At 38.5% G+C, this 18,171-nt stretch overlaps 1 protein-coding gene across 8 annotated transcripts in view; it reads left to right on the top strand.

The window, feature by feature from the left end:
- The window catches only part of MCTP1 (multiple C2 and transmembrane domain containing 1), a 610,169-nt gene that overhangs the window by 151,711 nt on the left and 440,287 nt on the right, over nt 1-18,171 (top strand). The window lies entirely within an intron of this gene.

The following is an 18,171-nucleotide window of genomic DNA, read 5'->3' as shown; positions in this document are numbered from 1 at the left end:
AATCCCTTGTCAGAGGCCAATGAGTTTTTTCATTCCACTTGGTTTTATGTAGACAGACTGAATTTTGACGTGGAAACAGGTTTCTGTTAGGTGTTTCATGAAACAGAGATTTAATTTAAAGATTTAGATTTTCACGACTGTGTTCTTGTCCATAGTCCCTGCTTATATTTGTTTTCTTTCACACCCACAGTGACTGTAATAATAGAAAAGACATAATTTTGGTTTTCCAAGAACTGAATTCTGATCACATACATCTGCAAGGAAATGTGTCATAGGGCCTAAACTGGAATGAAATATCCAAGCACACTGGGGAGTTTTTCTTCTGTAGGATTCTGGTGTTTGATTCCTAATTATAAGCACAAGCTCTATTGTGAAAAAGTTACTGTGTTTCCTGTTAAGTTTATTTCTTGGCAGGCAGTTCAAATTAGTAACAACAATGGAGACACGTGGTAAGTAATGATTCTTGTTAACTGGAGACTTGGCAATTAGAAGAATCACATGGTGTCCTTCTGGAGACAACGATCAAGCTACAGCTTGTGTTGTTAAAAATCCCTAATAACTGGAGTTAACTCTATACTGCCTTCCTGAGACCTGTGTTAGAGATTTTAGACAATTAATTATGTAAGAAAACAAAATGTTGGAGAAAATTCTGATGACAAGTCATTCAGAGTCAGTTATGAAGACAGAATTTCTGAATATATTTTGAAGGGAATTAATGTTTATTCTTTTTAATTCATAGTCCGTCTCTTGCTGCTGAGTTGATTCTGACTCATAACGACCCTATAGGACAGAGTAGAACTACCCCATAGAGTTTCCAAAGAGTGCCTGGTGGATTCAAACTGCTGACCTTTTGGTTAGCAGCAGTAGCACTTAACCACTATGCCATCAGGGTTTCCTAATTCATAGTAACTCTTTTTTAAAAAAGCATTTTTAAAATGTGCAATAGTTGAGTATAGTCATTGTGGTTGAAAATGGCAACTAACAGTAAGGTAGAGGTTTATTGAATTTATTCATGTAATTGTTGTTAAAGTCTTCACCAATAATTTTTCTAAAAGAAAATCATTAAGCAGGCAGCTTATTGCCTAGCATAGGTGTCTGTACTGTTCTAATCAAGATTCCTGGTCTAAACAAAGGAAAAAGTTATATTCCCATATGACAACCAGCAGTGGTAGACCAAAAAAAGGAAAAGGAAGAATGAAATCAAGATAATGAGCAGAAACAATGCTCTAGTAGTAGGGTTTTAAGCAATGATTACCAGATCCTGGGGCCTGAAGATATTCTTTTGACAATTTGGTACTGGGTAGCAGAAAAGAGTAAAACACAATGAAGATATCTAGGCTTTTGCTCTCAAAAGATGGCCAAATTGTCCAGTTTGTTGCACACTTACAGCAGTGATCCAACTTCAGCCAGGATCTGAGAGTCCGCCAAGGGTATGAATAAGGCCTAAACTCTACGGGCATTACCAAATAAAACAGTTATCCTTGATTTCATTCTCATAATGACTATAGGTAACTAGTGGGTTCTAAAGTATTTTAAAAAGAGACTGTTCTCTTGAGTAACTGACATATTCACGTTACACTCTCTGTACACTTTTTATTAATTGGTTAAACCCTTAAATGTCCATAACCAAAGCAAAGGTTAACTTTCTGATAATAAATCCAAATCTGTGGGAATCAAGCTAATGAGATTTTACTAAAATGTCAAAGTTTATGTGACTTATTTAGTTAGCAAATGTGAGTAATCGACAGTGAAAAAAGTTTCAAATCAGTACGATCCTATCTTTAAGGTTTTTAAGAAAGAGAGAAGACATGGGTAATTACCTAATGTGAAAAAGAGTGGATAATGTTCCTGGTAAGATCAGATATATCAGGGCTCTGAGTTTGTCTTGTGCCTGCTCTGTGGGAAAACACCTCCATTCTGAAACTGCTGGTCATGGAAAGAATCTAATTGTCTCATCCAGTATTTTCTCCTTGGATTTTTCTTAAAGCACAGTCATAGCCCAAAGGTTTATTGTGACAATTGTGTTTCAGAGTAGTGAAAAAAGAAAGTATTTTTACCCTTTGTTTTGAAGTCTTCAAAGTAACTATTCTGTTTTAAAAGTTTCTATATGGAATTATTTTCTCCGATGAAAGATTCCTTCCACTGGCTAAAGTTTCTGGAGTATAGAGATGTGATAAAAGAACCAGTTGTGTTAAATTTTTTCCTGTTAGTAATTGTCCTGGAACATCTCCCATATGATGTGGCTAAGTTCCAGACTGCAGACAAGAACATGAATGATAAGTGGCACTTTGGAAAACAGGACAGGTATCAGTGGAACAAATTATTTAAAAAAAAAAAAAATTTTTTTTTTTGCAAGTATCATTTTTTAAACGTAGAGTGTATGAGCCCTCCTGAAGGTAAAAACCTCGTCCATCCTCTCTAGGAATGAGACACTTTTTCTGTAATCCCAAATCATAGCTGTGTGTGAGAGCTTAGATAAAGCTAACAGGGTTGGAGGAAGGCAGACTGTCAGACGGAAGTGAAAGCTGATTTAGCTGTTGCTGAGATTTCAGTGTAGAAGAGGAGCTTGGACAGGATGGAACCCTTTAAATAGTAAATTTTGTGATTTTTACCATTTGTTCTCCAGATCATCTTTTTCTAAGCAAAATTTATAGATATGAAAGTTGATTACCAGTTTACTCATTCATTCTTTATTCAACCAGTATTTAGCACCTATGTGTCAGACTCTGTAATAGATGACAAGACAAAACTTAATGACAATTTGCGCCCTTAAGGAGCTCACAGTTTAGTGGGGAATGGAGTAAATACCACTTAATGTTGCCCATATAGAAACAGCTTCTGTGGACCTACAGTTTAGTTTCAGATCTGAATTCCTGGATAAGTAGCTAAATATAAAAATATCTGGCCTAGAAACTGATCCTTCTAATGAATAGCAAGAATTCTTCTTATCTGGTATCCGACTAAACATATTTCTTTTTTATTAACTTTTATATTTTAATAAGGTGATTTTGAGACTCTCTGGCTACAGTAGTTTTGAAAAGAAAGAAAAATGTAAAAAGCTTTCTTGTTCCCTGAGTAAGAGGCAAAGATACTGCAATAGGCAAATCTTGCTCTCACCTGCACTCATTTTCATTTGACATGCTGCAATTTTTAGATCTTTTTATTTCCTTAAGACATTTGCATTTTCCAGAAAGAAAACCATGCAAATATCTGTAAATCTCTAGCCCTGCTTCCTGATACTGGGTACATCTTCCCAAAGCTTCCTAGGTTACAAAGACTTTAAGAATAATTCAATTTAGTTTTATTTTCTTTGTTTTGAGCAGCAAGAATTTCTAGCTATTAGCATGCACCTATTAATTCTTCTATTCTTAGGATTTATATTTTGGGCTTTGACCTGAAGATCTGACTTTTTTGGTGGGTGTATTAAACCATAATTATATTTCATAATAACTATTAAACTAATACGACTATTTGAAAAAAGTTCTCATAGCTTTGAGCAAATTTTAAATATTTTGAAAATGTAAACTCTAATTTTACAGTTGTGCTTACTGAGTCTTGTAAACCATCCATAAAACATAAACAAAATTGATAAAAATAGGGATAAATGAAGATCCTGACAAATTCAACACTTCAGAAAAGGATCCAGTTGTAAGTTAGTGATAATGGGATTGTCCAGCTATATTACAGCTACTAAAAAAATTAACTATCCAGCTAATGGACAGAGTCTACTTTTTATAATCTAGAGGTAGTGACAGTCAACAAAACAAAACAAAACCCATACGTAAAAAGTAAAGATCATTGTGTGTTGTGATAAAGAATCGAAAGGGTGGTGTGATTGGGAGCAACTGCTGGGGTGAGGATGGATGAAGGGAGCAGCTGCTTAGACGGGTTGTGAGAGAAGGTCTTCTCTGAGGAGGTGACGGTTTGTTTTGTGACCTAAGAGGTGAGAAGAGATTAAGGGAGAGGCAATAGCAAACAGCTCTGAGGCAGGGAGGACTTGGGGGCTCCAAGAACCAGCAAAGAGTCTGTGAGGCTGGAGCTGGAAGAGGGGAAGTGACTAACAGGGAGGCTGGCAAGGTGGTTTGGGGCTGGATTATGCAGGACCTTGAATGCCTTATAGGAGTTCAGATTTTATGCCATCTCGCTTCAGTTAGGGCAGTGTTTTACTAACTGTTCTTTGTCTTAGCTGACCTTTTCCAAAACTTTTCTGAGGCCATGCTAGACCAGCAGCATTAGTTCCATGAAATTTCTGTTTTTCTTGTTTGTATAGTAAGGCAATTTGGAATGGAAACTTAACTTGAAGAGAACGAATGGTTCTTTCTCTATGTAATTAATTTAGTGTTCTGTTATGATTCTTGCTCTTCTAGAAAGTTATAGGGAGTATATAGTGAGAAGAACCCAGGTAGGGATCCAGGAGCCTGTGTTTTTGTTCTGCCTGCTGCCACCATCTTCATATCAAATAAACTCTGAGGGCCTTGTTTTCTCATCTAAAAAGTTACACAGCTGGGTTTGATGTGCTCTTGATGTTCCTATCCAGCTCCCAAAACACAGGCAATTCTAATGTGGGTCTAAAAGGAAAGCCTATGAATGCGTCTTAGTACATAATCAGGGTGGGTTTACTACCACACACAGCACGGCTGTCTCCTAGGAGGATGAGAAAAGGAACTCAGTTGAAATTAAGTATCATATTCCTTATTAATTCACTGAACATTTTCTAAGTACATGTTGCATGCAAGTTCCATTTTTAGATCAGCCAACAGGTTCCCTACCTCTTGCTGTAGAGTCGATCCCAACTTACAGCGACTAGAACTGCCCCACAGGGTCTCCAAAACTGTAAATCTTTACAGAAGCAGATTGCCATGTGTTTCTCCCTCTGAGCAGCTGGTGAGTCCTAACTGCTGACCTGTTGGTTAGCAGCCAAGCACTCCACCACTGTACCACCAGGGCTCCTTTCCTCATATGAGGGGACCAGTTTTTCTCTGTTGGTTGAGTCAGACATATAAATAAGTAAAATAATTTGTTTATGTATTTGCCTTACCCCACCAAATCTTTGAGGCACCTTAAAACAGTATGTATAACAATAAAACAATGAGGATGAGGGAAAATATAGATGGAATAGAAAGTAATGATAGACTAGAGATCAGCATGTGACCGAAATTCTCAAAGTTGCTGAGGTTGAGGTGAAAATCTGGCTCTGATCTTCCTGGTGGCCAAGGCTAAAAGAGAAGCTCAGTGTCCTTAAAAAGAAAAGTATGTCAGCTCCTTAGGAGAGTAAAGCTTTTCCTGCAATGCACATCTTAAAGAAATTGCCTGAAACTTTGTATTGGGGGATACTGTTTGATGATGACATTGACTGATCACTTACTGTGTACTAGATATATAGTACTAAGTGTTTTACATGCATTTTCTTGTTTAATCTTCACAGCAGTTCTGTGAGCTAAGGACTGTCATGTTATTTATGACGGAAGTGAGACTTAGTGAATCCAAGAAACTTTACATGGCACGTGGTAAGACTTGGAGGCAAAACTTGAACGCATGTCCACCTGAGAACTGCAGAGCCTGCCCTCTTCATCACTAGGCTATACCTCCCTGGCTCCTCTAGCAGGAAGCGAGGTCCTAAGCAACAAGCCAGCAGTAAACAGACGTTAGATTTCATAAGGCTGTTACACTGGAGGTAATCTGGGGGCATCATCCTGAGAGGGAAGCATTTCTCCTGCAAGCTGAGACACAATAAGTCACATACTTAGCTTAGTAATAGGTTTGCTTGATTGAGGTTTTAAGTCTAGGCTATCTAGATGAATGGATGGGATCTATGTTCTACAAATAATCTTTGCAATATTTTTTTTTTCTCAGCTATACTATTGATAAAATTGGTGAGGAGACAGTTGCAGACAAAATTTTGGAGATACTCTGTGTTTATTTAAAGGCAAATCAGTGTGAGGCGGGGAAGCTAGTGGTTATTGCTCTTGCTTGAAGGTGTTCAGACTTTGTTGATGCTCTTGTCCTGCCTCTTCCGAACTGTGAGATTCTGGGCGAGGTACTCAATCTCTTTATACTTCAGTTTCTTTATCCGTAGAATAGGAATGGTCATTGTATTTACCTTTTAAGATTATTGTAAACATTAAAAAAGGTAATGTATATAAACCCAGAACTGGGCATAATGTAATCTCTCTAAGAACTAATGCTTCTTCTTTTCCTTACTTCTCCCTCTTTTCCTCCCTGCTTCCTTCCTCCCTGACCTCCTTCTACCCTGTCTTCCTTCTTCCCTGATTTTCTATCTTCCCAGCCTTTTCATCCCCCCTCCTTCTTCCCTTCTCTTCAACTTCCCCCTCTCACCTTCCCTTCTCTTCTCCCCTTCATCCTAATTCACCCTTTTTTCTCCAGTTGAGCTGGATAGCTTGACATATTTTCATGAAACTGAGGTACCTCACTTGGGTGCTTCCTGAATGGACAGCACCATTCATCCAGGAAACTCCCTAGGGATAAATATTATCTAGGAAGACAGAGGAACTAAATGCTGGAGAAAATTACAGGAATGCCTGAGTTCAGCAGTTATCTCTGCTGGGAGTGAGGAAAGATTTCACGGAGGAAGTTGCATTTTACTGGTCTTTTTAGAAGGAAAAAGAATGGACCAGGTTGAAAAGAGGGGAAGGGCGGTGGAGGCATAGAAATCATGATTATCAAGACATGTACGCGTGAAAGAATCAAGGGTATTGATGTACTCGGGGGGTGGGCGGTTTGTGCTGTGCAGGAGATGAGGATAATAATGTCATTTAGGGACAGATGTTTGAAATCTACTCTAATTACACTGAAACCATTTTAATTGCCAATTTCCAAGTGGATGTTAGAGCTTCGTTATCAATATGTTTATTATTTTCTGGAACAGAAAACACATAGTGAACTGGTTTGAAACAGTAAACCAGGGGTATATTTTTTTCTCAGTTTATTGACCCAGAATACCATAAAATTCACTGAACCCAATGATCTTTCATTTACCTTGGAAACTTGCTTATTACACAGGACTTTTCGAATTCAGATTATAATGGATAAGGCAGAAATATCATTAATGTCCTCAATTTATCACCATAATATATATATTGAGCCCTGGTGGTGCAGTGGTTAAAGTGATTGACTGCTAACCGACAGGTCAGCTGTTGGAAACCACCAGTGGCTCCTCAGGAGAAAGATGTGGCGGTCGGCTTCCTTTGAGATTTATAGCCGTGGAAACCCTACAGGGTTGCGATGAGTCAAAACGGACTCGAAGGCAGTGGGTTTGAGTTTTTTGTTGTTGTTTATATACATTATTTCTTTCTTTGTGATCTTTGGTATTTCTAGGCCCTGAGGGAAAAATTGAGAATTTGTATTATTATTCACAGTATTTTTCACAGTTACAGAAACTTGTCTCCATATCTGTTCTGCAAACATGTATCTTCAGTTTTATTTCTTTGGACTGGTATTGGAACTATGCTTGATCTAAAGAAATATTGATTTTTCACATACTTTAGTGTCTGAGTCCAGCCTTTTTCTAATTTTGGAGGCAAAAAATACATCTTTGCTATCAGGTTATAGAAAGAGAGTCAGGATCCTAGAAAAGCAATGTAACATAGAGGTTATAATAAACCACCATTGTTCTGCAGGGATTGCATATAATTTTGTCAAAGGCAGTAACTGTAACAGTGTTTTGAAAGCTGAGAAGAAAGATTATTTTAATTAATTTATTATACTCTGTGATACACTGTTAGAGTAGTGGCCCACAACTGATCATGCCTGTCTGTATGAATGTCCTTGTGCCGTTTCTTCCTACTCTTTGAGCTTGGCCATGTGATTTGCTTTGACCAAGAGGACATTAGCAACATGTTGCAAGCAGAGGCTTGAACAGCACTTGAGCCTTGGGGCTTGCAATTTCTCTTACTCCTTTTAGAACCTAGCTGCTCTAAGAAGCCCCATGTAGCCTTCTGGAGACCTGTGGTCCGGCCAACACCATTATTTGTGAGCGAGGCCATCTTGGCTTATGAAGCTCAGCTGAAAAGCTTCCTGATTGCAATTACACAAGTGAGCCCAGCAACAGAACTGCTCACCTTAACTCAACCCAAATTATCAACCCCACTGAATTTTGAGCTAGTACGGTGATTTTTGAAAACCCTGGTAGTATAGTGGTTAAGTGCTACTGCTGTGACCCAAACGGTTGGCAGTTTGAGTCTTCCAGCTGCTCCTTGGAAACCCTATGGGGCAGTTCTACTCTGTCCTATAGGGTCGCTATGAGTCAGAATCGACTCGACAGCACTGGGTTTGGTTTTTGGTTTATGGTGATTTTTGTTTTAAACCGTTGCATCTGGGGTGGTTTGTTACGCAGCAGTACTAATACACTGTATGCAACCCTTATATATATGATCTCATCTGTAACATATGAGAGTATATACACATATCAGAACTGAGACTAGATTAAGTATTCACATGCTTGAGTGGAATATTTCACAACTCAGATATTGCAAAAAAGTTTCAAAAAACATAAACTTACAAAACAATTAAAACATTTTGACATTGGAAAAACTAATGATGTAATTAATATTCACTTATTGTTTACAAACTCACCTATTTGCAGAATAGAGTTGAGACATCTTACAGTATTAAGATATGTAGACTAAAGGTAGTTAAAACAAGAACCTGTGTTATCGACTTGTTGTGACTCATAGCGACGCTATAGGACAGAGTAGAACTGCCCCAGAGGGTTTCCAAGGAGCGGCTGATGGTTTTGAACTGCCGACCTTTTGGTTAGCAGCAGTAACTCTTAACAACTGTGCCAACAAGAGTAAAGCAAAAATCAGTTAGGAGGACCAGAGAAACATAAATACTAATTGCTGAGGATGTGGTAATTATTTTTATCAGGAGCTCCAATCTTCTCGTTAGCCAAGAAAAAGTGAAATATTTTGGACTTATTTAGTCTTATCTTCAAGGAGAAGGAAGCACATAAATTTATCTGAAGAATAAACTTTTTTTCTTCTCATAGGAGGAATTTACCACAGAGACCTTAATTGCAGACTATGGATTTTGGCTATTGTTTTTCTAAAGTTACAGAAATATTCTTCTAATGGGCATTTCTTGTATTACCTCCCTTAAAGAGCTTAGCACACAGGAGTAAATATTAACTAGAGACTTCCTTTCCATCGTCTCGTTCCACAGATGTGATGTAATCTATCTGATTCCTGTGTATTCCATCTGGTGAGGTCCACGTGTATAGTCACCATTTATGTTGGTGAGAAAAGGTGTTTGCAATGAAGAAGTAGTTGGCCTTGCAAAATTCTGTCATGTGATCTCTGGCATTGTTTCTGTCACCAGGGCTGTATTTTCCAACTACCAGTCCTTCTTCTTTGTCTCCAACTTTTGCATTCCAATCACCAGTAATTATCAGTGCATCCTAATTGCACGTTTGGTCAATTTCAGACTGCAGAAGTTGGTAAAAATCTTCAATTTCTTCATCTTTTGCCTTAGTGGGTGGTGTGTAAATTTGAATAATAGTCATATTAACTGGTCTTCCTTGTAAACATATGGATATTATCCTGTCACTGATAGCATTGTACCTCAAGATAGGTCTTAAAATATTCTTTTTGACAATGAATGCAATGCCATTCCTCTTCAATTTGTCATTCCCAGCATAGTAGAACATATGATTGTCTGATTCAGAATGACCAATACCAGTCCATTCAGCTTGTTAATGCCTAGGATATCGATGTTTATCCATTCCATTTCATTTGTGATGATTTCCAATTTTCCTAGATTCATACTTCATACAGTTCATTTTTTGATTATTAAGGGATGTTTCAGCTGTTTCTTCTCATTTTGAGTTGTGTCACATCAGCAAATGAAGGTCCTGGAAGTTTGATTCCATCTGCATCATTAAGGTCAACTCTACTTTGAAGAGGCAGTTCTTCCCCAGTTGTCTTTTGAGTGCCTTCCAACCGGAGGGATTCATCTTCCGGCACTATATCAGTCAGTGTTCTGCTGCTATTCATAAGGTTTTCACTGGCTAATTCTTTTCAGAAGTAGACCACTGGGCGCTTCTCCCTAGTCTGTCTTAGTCTGGAAGCTCAGCTGAAACCTGTCCTCCGTGGGTGACCCTGCTGTTATTTGAAAACTGGTGGCATAGCTTCCTGCATCACAGCAACACACAAGCCCCCACAGTATGACAAACTGACAGATATGTGGGGGAATGAAATCAACTACTTCTGTGGAAAGAGACAATGGAAAAGATCAATATTATCAGTCAGAACAAGGCTAGGGGCTGACTCTGAAACAATCAATTGCTTATATGTAAGTTCAAGTTGAAACTGAAGAAAATTAGAAAAAGTCCACAGAGCCAAAGTACGACCTGGAGCATATCCCACCTGAACTTAGAGACCATCTCAAGAAAAGCTTTGACGGATTGAACACTAAAGACCAAAGACCAGATAAATTGTGCATGTACATCATACATGAGGAAAGAGGTCATTAAAAAGACAGGAAAGAAAGAAAAGACAAAATGGATGTCAAAAGAGACTCTGAAACTTTCTCTTGATCATAGAGTAGTTAAAGTGAAAGGAAGAAATGATGAAGTAAAAGAGCTGAACGAAAGATTTCAAAGGGTGGCTCAAGAAGAAAGTAAAGTATTATAATGACACATGCAAAGACCTGTAGGTAGAAAACCAAAACAGAAGAACACCCTTAGCATTTCGCAAGCAGAAAAAACTGAAGAAAAAACTCAAGCCTCGAGTTGCAGTATTGAAGGATTCTATGGGAAAAATTTTAAAAGACACAGGAAGCATCAAAAGAAATTGGAAGGAATACACAGAGTCACTGTATCAAAAAGAATTCGTCGACATTCAGCCATTTCAGGAGGTAACATATGATCAGGAACTGATGGTACTGAAGGAAGAAGTCCACGCTGCATTGAAGGCACTGGCAAAAAGCAAAGCTCCAGGAATTGATGGAAGACCGATTGAAATGTTCCAACAAACAGATGCAGCACTGGAAGTGCTAACACGTCTATGCCAAGAAATTTGGAAGACAGCTGCCTGGCCAACTGACTGGAAGAGATTCATATTTATGCCTATTCCCAAAAAAGGTGATCCAACTGAATACAGAAATTATCAAACAGTATCACTAATATCACACACAAGTAAAATTTTGCTGAAGATCATTCAAAAGCAGCTGCAGCAGTCTATCTACGGGGAACTTCTAGAAATTCAAGCCAGATTCAGCAAAGGACTTGGAATCAGGAATATCATTTCTGATGTCAGATGGATTCTGGCTGAAAGCAGAGAATACCAGAAGGAGGTTTACCTGTTTTATTGACTACCCGAAGGCATTCCACTGTGTGGATCATAACAAATTATGGATAACATTTGAAAGAACGGGAATTCCAGAACACTTAATTGTGCTCATGAGGAACCTTTACATAGATCAAGAGGCAGTTGTTCGGACAGAACAAAGGGATACGGATTGGTTTAAAGTCAGGAAAGGTGTGCGTCAGGGTTGTATCCTTTCACCATACTTATTCAATCTGTATGCTGAGCAAATAATCCGAGAAGCTGGACTATATGAAGAAGAATGTGGCATCAGATAACACAACTTTGCTTACAGAAAGTGAAGAGGAATTGAAGCACTTACTAATGAAGATCAAAGACCACAGCCTTCAGTATGGATTGTACCTGAACATAAAGAACACATAAAATCCTCACAACTGGACCAATAAACAACATCCTAATAAATGGAGAAAAGATTCAACTTTTCAAGGATTTCATTTTACTTGGATCCACAGTCAACACCCATGGAAGCAGTAGTCAAGAAATCAAAAGACACATTGCACTGGGCAAATCTGCTGCAAAGGACCTCTTTAAAGTGTTGAAAAGCAAAGATGTCACCTTGAGGACTAAGGTGTGCCTGACCCAAGCCATGGTGCTTTCAATTCCCTCATATGCATGTGAAAGCTGGACAATTAATAAGGAAGACCAAAGAAGAATTGATGCCTTTGAATTGTGGTGTTGGTGAAGAATACTGAATATACCATGGACTGCTGAAAGAACTAAGAAAGCTGTCCTGGAAAAGGTACAACCAGAATGCTCCCTAGAAGCAAGGATGGCGAGACTATGTCTCACATACCTTGGACATGTTGTCAGGAGTGATCAATCCCTGGAGAAGGACATCATGCTTGGTAAAGTAGATGGCCAATGAAAAAGAGATAGATTGACACAGTGGCTACAACAATGGGCTGAAGCATAACAATGATTGTGAGGATGGAGCAGGACTGGGCAGTGTTTCATTGTTTTGTACATAGGGGGGTTGCTATGAGTCAGAACCAACTTAACAGCACCTAATAACAATAACAGAAACTTCATTACAGGGACCAAGCAACTAGATGTAATGATTTTCTTATCAATCCCTCAGGTAAAGGAAAAAACTTGGTCAGAATCCAGAAATATTCACCTCCAGTTTTTCCCATACTTCGCCTGGTTTCTGGCAAGAGTTAAGCACTCAGGGAGTGTTCGTAGAATGGATGAATGTATGCGCTGACCATCTACTTGCGCAGGCACTGATGAGCAAAACACCATGGTTTCTGCCCTCATGTTACTTAGATTAATGTGGAGACAGATACGAATCAAATCACCTAGTATATAGCCACCCACTTTGATAAATGGTACGAAGCCAGGCACAAGGGGACTTAACTTACCTGGAGGTGAGAGAAGCCAACCCTAAGGAAGTGATATTAAAGCTGGGATCTGCTTGGCGATGAAATCACAACCAGATGAAAGGAGGAACAGTGGGTAAGAGCATACCTGGCAGAGGATATCTTATTGTTGTTAGCTGCATGGAGTCAACCCCCAACTCATGGTGATCATATGCACTCTAGGATTGGACCGTTGTGATTCATAGGGTTTTCATTGGCTGGTTTTCTTCCTAGTCTGTTTTAGTCTGGATGCTCCACTGAAACCAGTTCAGCATCATAGCAACATTCCAGTCTCCACAGACAGACAGGTGGTGGCTACAAATGAGGTGCATTGGCTGGGAATTGAACCTTCCCACACATGGAAGGCAAGAGTTCTACCACTAAACCAACGGCTACCTAGAAAATAGCCAGATGCAAAGATATTGAGACGGCAAGATCTTGGAGAGTGTGCCTGCTGAACAGAGAGCCAGAGAAGAGCATGTGGCCTGGGGTAAAGCTGAAGGACATCAGGTCTCCATCACACTGATTTCCTGCACACAGGGAAATTCCATCAAAACACCTTTCTGTTATTTCCTGTGCCTTCCAGTTTTCCCTATTAAGCATGTAATACTTTTGCACTGGGAAAAAAAAAAAAAATCATTTGCAAAATGTAGCCCATGAAATACCTTATAAAGAAATGTTACAATTTTTAATGGCTTTATTTCCTATTGTACATAATGTGCTACCTAGCCAAGTGCACTAAATTTAAAACTTTAATTAAATCAGCAAGAGATGGCAAAACACACAGGTATAAAAGAACACACTGACAAATGTGATTACCAAATGACTCTTAGGAAGCAAGAGCATGGGTGCTGTCAAAATGCTATAGATAGTCTGTACTTTTATCAAGAACGTTGTAGGATTCCGCTGGGGTCTGTTTGATTCTGGTAATTTTGCAATGGGAGGAGTTGTTTTTGTTGTTGTTTTTTAGTAGTTGTCTATAGAATGACCACAAATACTACTCTTTCAGGATGGATTTGACTTGGAGAAAGCACTGAAAGTCATTTGGAACAAAATTTGTTAAAGAAAATAGGTGATCAACATGAAAAAATGATGATTATAGTTGTACTGACTTGAATGGTATCCCCCCCCCAAAAAAAATCATGTCCATCCAGAACCTGAGAATGTGACTTTATTTGTAAAGAGGATCTTTGCAGATGCAATTAGTTAAGATGAGGTTATATTGGATTAGGGTGGGTCCCAATTCAATGACTGGTATCCTTATAAGACAAGACAAGAAGAGACATAAGGAGACACACACACAGAGAGAGAAGAACACCATATAAAGAAACAGACACATGGGAAAGAAGCCATGTGACAATGGAGGTAGAGACTGGAGTTATGCTGCTACTAGCTAAGGAATGCCAAGGATTGCTGGCAACCACCAGAAACTAGAAGAGGCAAGGATAGAGTCTTCCCTAGGACCTTCAGAGAGAGAGTGTGGCTCTGCTGACACATTGATTTTGGACTTTCAGCCTTTGGAACCATGAGAATAAATTTCTGTTATTTTTAAGCCTCCTAGCTTGTGATACTTCATTATCTGGCCTTAGGAAACTAATACAATAATAAAAATATAAGGTATTAAGACTTTTTGTGTACCACATAAACTACAGCTAAAGAAATTCTAAGTATTTTTTCAAATAGTGACATAATTGGAGTAAGGACAGAGTCCCTTCGGGTAACTATTTCAAGGGACAAAACATGTATTTAATTATGAATTCTGGAATGCATGTTTAAAAAAAGCAGTTTGCTTTATTTAACGAGATTTATATATTCATTCATTCAACCAATCTTTATTGAATATGTACTACGGGATAGACTATTCTAGATGCTTGAAATACAACAGAGAATAAAACAGGCCAAGATCCCTCTCCCTGTTTTAGTGGAGGGAGAAGATAAAAACCAGTAAACAAATAAATAAGTAAATCCTGTAATATATGATCAAAAAAAAGAAAAAAAATAGAGGAGAGTAAAGGAGATTAGGACTGTACCCAGGCCTATGCACCTAATGTCATAAAACCAAAGGTAAGACCTAAACTATTGTGAATGATGGTGTTTTCTTTTTGGCATTCCTTTTTATCATTAAGAAGCCAGACCCTGTGAGGTCCTTGTCCTAAGTTCCATTTCATGGTCACAACTGTGGCCACTAATTAGTCTAACTCTTGGGTTTTTTGGGTTATGTTACCAACTCTCAAAATTTTATGAGTCAGTGAGAAAGAAAAAAAAAAAAGTCCCTGGTATCAAAGCCCAGCTGTGTGAACAGTATCAGTTCTATTGAATTCAAACCTGGTCCCATAGATTATGTCTTCAGGCACTTAGCCTGGCTTTATTAATAATTCTGTCTCATGCTTGGTCTTGACCTTCCTGCTTGTAGGGTCTTAGATCTAAGAGTTCTACAGAAGTAGTGTGAAGGTGGGGTTTCCTTCCTTGTTTTCAGAGGTAACTCTGACAACACTGAGATCAGAAAAAAAACTCTGGTTTTTCTGTTATTCCCAAAGATCCTGAGAGCATTCAGTAGGGCAAAGATAAATAAATGATACCAACATTAGCCATTGGCAGTTTCCCAGACTGGGTCAAATATAGAGTGAACACCCTAATCTCAGCATAGATAGAATAATCTGGATTAAAACTAACAAACCTGGGATTTACCACAAATTAAAAAATAATATAATAATTTATTGCATATTTAATTTTTTATTATTATTATTTATTGTACTTTAGATGAAGGTTTACAGAACAAACTAGCTTCTCATTAAACAGTACACATCTTGTTTTATGACATTGGTTAACAACCCCACAACATGTCAACACTGTCCTTTCTCGACCTTGGGTTCCCTATTACCAGCTTTCTTGTCCCCTCCTGCCTTCTAGTCCTTGCCCCTGGACTGGTGTGCCCCTTTAGTCTTGTTTTGTTTTATGGCCTGTCTAATATTTTGATGAAGGTGAACCTCGGGAGTGACTTCGTTACTGAGCTAAAAGAATGTCCAGGGGCCATATTCTCGGGGTTTCTCTAGCCTCTGTCAGGCCAGTAAGTCTGGTCTTTTTTTGTGAGTTAGAATTTTGTTCTGTATTTTTCTCCAGCTGTGCCCAGGACCCTCTATTGTAATCCCTGTGAGAGGAGTCGATAATTGTAACTGGGCACCATCTAGTTGTACTGGACTCAGTCTGGTGAAGGCCGTGGTAATTGTGGTCTGTTAGTCCTTTGAACTGATCTTTCCCTTGTATCTTTAGTTTTCTTAATTCTCCTTTGCTCCTGAGGAGAGTAAATAATTCTTACCTTTAGTTCTACTTCTTTGTACCTAGCCAGTCTATAGCTAATTAGTAATATTTTGGTGCTAACTATAGGTTTTAAATTGCTATAAAATATGTAGAAGTTATAAAATTTGGATACTCTGTATTGATGACTTGTTTGATTTTATTTTTCTTGGCATTGCCCCAATTCCGCCTGTCCATGTGTCATGCTGTGGGACTTGCATATTGCTACGAAGCTGGAAGCTACACCACTGGTATTTTGAATACCGCCAGGGTCATCCATGGTGAAGAGGTTATAGTAGAACTTCCAGACTAAGACAGACTGGAAGAGAGACTTGACGATCTACTTCCAAAACTCAGCTAATGAAAACCTTGTAGACAACAACTGAACTTTCCAATATAGTGCTAGAAGATGAGTTCTTGGGTTGGAAGACACTCAAAATTGACACAGTAGCTACAATGACAGACTCAAATATACCAGTGATCATGAAGATGGTGCAGGACTGGGCAACAGCTCCTTCTGTTATATATAAGGTTGCCAAGAGTTAAAGTTGACTCAATGGTACATAACAGCAACAACGATTTAACCTAATTTAACTCACCTTGGATAAAATTGATTATCTGTGTGAGTCAAAATTCTAGTTAGCAAATGCCTCACTTTAGCTTTTGTCTAAAGAGAAACTTTACTGCAGCACACATACAAGCTAGCCCTGCTGCCACCTCTTTCTCTTACTCCATCCTCCATTTTGTTTTATATCTCTTCACCTTGGAGGCAAAGCACCCGTGCTCTGCTTTGCTCACAGACTTACTATCAGCAGCCCATCCCACTTCAATTTCTGCAAAGTTTCTGGAAAATTAGGAGGCATTCTTCCTCACAAAAAGACTGAGGAACCTGGTCTGCTTTGTTCCCCTTATTTTATGGGTTAAGTGACTACTCCTGACAGAGATTAAGTGAAGACCAATTATGATGAACCATTCTGGAGAACAGGCATCGGTCAGATAGTTTATTGAGTTATATTGATCTGGTGCACTTGAAGAAAACTAGAAAACTTACATCAAATGAAGTACTTGAAGGGAACTGAAAGATACAAGGCCAATAAGTTGGTCTTTTTGTTCCAGTTCTACCACTCTCTTGTAAGATGTTCTTGAACTAGTATTTATTTTAATCTTGAAAGTAGTTTAGTAAAGACTCTTTCTTTGATCTTTTAAACAAACTGGACCCTTTTCCTTATACTGCTTCATAAGTATGGATATAATTTTATTATCTCAATACAATAAACTTGAGCCATTGTCTGTTTAGGTATCTCTCACACCTTTAGCGCTCTCAGTTCTCAAGTCTTTCTATTTTTTCTCTGCCTCTTTTGGCAGTGTTCCTTATTCTATCTGGTGCTTAAGTGTTGTGTTCTCTAGATGGCCACTGTAGGGCCACTTTGTAATGTTATCTTTGGAGAAGGGCTTTCATCTACTTTTTTTCAAAACATCTTTATTAAGATATAATTCACATACCATACAATTCACCCATTTAAAGTGTACAATTCAGTGGCCTTTAGTATATTCACAGAGTTGTGCATCTATCACCACAAAAAATTCTGGATTATTTTCATTGCCCCAAAAGAAACCCTCTACCCGTTAGTCACCACCTCCCAATCTCCTTATCCCGCTCTCCAGCCCTAGGCATCCCCAATCTACTTTCTGTCTCTGTAGCTGAGCCTACTTTGGACATTTCATATAAATGGAATCATATAATATGTGGTCATTTGTGACTGGCTTCTTTCACTTAACATGATATTTGCAAGTTTCATCCATGTTGTGGATGTCTCAATATGTCATTTTTTGTTGCTGAATAATGTTCCTTTGTATGGATATACCATATATTGTTTATCCATTCATCAGTTAATGGACATTTGGGTTGTCTCTACTTCAGGGGTATTAAGAATAGTGCTGCTATGAACATTTGTGTGCAAATTTTTGTGCAGATATATGCTTTCATATGAATGGAATTGTTAGGTCATACGTTAACTCTGTGTTTAACCTTTTTAAGAAATGCCAGACTGTTTTCCAAAGCTCTCATCCACTCTTGTGGTTTGAACCACCATAACTAGCTGTGATGATGGTCGTGGACTTTGCCATGGAACTTTGGACAAGTGCTGTGTACTGACTGCTGATCACACTTCTTATCT

This window comes from Elephas maximus, chromosome 2 (assembly GCF_024166365.1).
Source record: "Elephas maximus indicus isolate mEleMax1 chromosome 2, mEleMax1 primary haplotype, whole genome shotgun sequence".
Taxonomy (NCBI): Eukaryota; Metazoa; Chordata; class Mammalia; order Proboscidea; family Elephantidae; genus Elephas; species Elephas maximus.
This window is presented reverse-complemented; position numbering and strand designations above follow the sequence as displayed.